Source organism: Arvicola amphibius, chromosome 5 (assembly GCF_903992535.2).
Source record: "Arvicola amphibius chromosome 5, mArvAmp1.2, whole genome shotgun sequence".
Classification (NCBI taxonomy): Eukaryota; Metazoa; Chordata; class Mammalia; order Rodentia; family Cricetidae; genus Arvicola; species Arvicola amphibius.
Window position 1 is genome coordinate 110,594,054 of NC_052051.1, and position 2,098 is coordinate 110,596,151.

A 2,098-nucleotide genomic window follows, 5' to 3' on the forward strand; every position below is an offset into this window, starting at 1 on the left:
TTTGTGCATGCAAGGTAAGCTACTCTACCAACTCAATGATATTCCCAAACCTATCTTTATAGATACATTCTTTAGGAAGGCAGAAGTTATGGGGACATCTAGATAGCTCTGCAGAGAAACCTATGGATAGAGGGACTGAGGTGCTGTGGTAGTTTGAAAGAAAATGGGGCCCAAAAGGAATGACACTATTAGGAGGTGTGGCCTCATTGGAAGAAGTGTGTCACTATGGGAGTGGGCTTTGAGGTCTCCTTTTCTCAAACTTCCCTCAGTGTGATAGTCAGTCTACTTCCTGTTTCCTCTGAGTCAAGATGTAGTGCTCTCAGCCTCAGCACCACATCTGCCTGTGTGCCGCCATGTTCCCCTTCATGATCATAACAGACCGAACCTCAGAAACTGTAAGCAAGCCACCCTCAATTAAATGTTTTCTTATAGGAGTTGTTGTGGTTATGGCATTTCTTCACCGTAATAATAAACCCTAAGACAGGTGCCCAGCCAACAGCCAAGGGAGGGAGCACGGTTCAACCTTAGCTAGAACATCAGATAGCTGCAGCCCCATTTGACATCTTGGTTGCAAGGAAATACAAATAGCCACCAGCTATACTACTGCAGAAATCCTGACATGTAGAACCTGAGGAATATGAACGTATATGGTTTCAATATGAAAAACATGGTTGTGATCTCTTTAGTAGCAACAGATAATTAAGACGCATGGAAATAAAATAACAGAAAAATGCCAGTCCAATCTTTTCATAATCTTAGCTTAAGAAGGTAATAAAGCAGAGTATATCCCCTCAAAGCTGATACCCTTCCAAAAACAGGGAGCTTTTTGAGTAGGAAAAGAAGGATTGTTTATAAGTAGAAAGGTAATCAAATAAAAGAAGCCCTTCCCTTATATACAGAGGCATTAGCCTCTGGGTGTGTATACAAGTATTGGTATCTCACCTGAGATGTGCACTAATTCAAACTAAACTCAATAACCTCCCAATTTATAAACTACCTCTTGACATGCATCAGGAACCAGGATCTTCCCTAAGAACCTTCTGTCCACCCTACTGAGGACACGTTTCCAGTGTGGGGGTGGTAAGACACACATGCTCTGTCTCTTTCTCTCCAGTTCTTTACCCTCTGTTGAGTTGAACTCTCAGTATCCACACCACACCAATTGATTTTGAAGCTGTTGCATAAATCAAGGTGATGTTTCAGTCCTATAATGAACAAGGAAAGCAGTAGAAATTTCTCAACAGACAAGATGTCAAATGGGGATAGAATCATCTAATGCTCTGTCTGGGGTTGGAGAACCATGCCCACTTCCTTGGCTGTTGCCTGGGCACCTCAGTCCTTCTATTCACAGGTCTCAGAGCTATCTAGATACCCCCATAATGTCTGCCTTCCTCAAGAATATACCAAGAGAGGTTTGGGAGTATCATTGAGTGGGTAGAGTAGCTTACTTTGCATGTGCAAAACATTGTATTCTATGTACAGCAACACATGTATACACACACACACACACACACACACACACACACACACACACACACACACACCACAGAAAAAGAGCTAGGAATAAGCCCAAGTACTTATGCGGCATGAATCCCCAATTTTGTTTTCAGCGTCACTTGAGACCTCTAAAAGGCTCTGATGATGGCATCTCATCAGCCACAGGGTTCCAAGTGATTACATACCTACACATTAATGGCTTAAACATTCATCCCAGAATTGTATCCTCTTACAAATGTAAGCCTTTTGTCTGCCTGAAGGTGAAAACCCTTTGGAGTGGGTCTTAATGGCAAGGAGAGGGTGAGAAAGTACATTCTGAGTATGTGGAAAAGCCCTAGAGAGCAAACGTCTAGAAGTGAAAGGATTTGGATTTAATTCTCCTTTTCTACTTTGTGACCAAGGCAATGATGTTAATACCATCTTAAGAAGCCCCTACCTTTCCCCTACTCTCATAAAACCCTCAAAGAGAAAATTCTTGAAAGGTAAATCTCTCTTCTGGCCCTTGGCCTGATTCGAGGGCTCCTAAAAACACAATATTACCTTGAATCTGCATAGGCATTAATTAAGAAGTCGGACTCTGCAATGACGACCCACACCATGG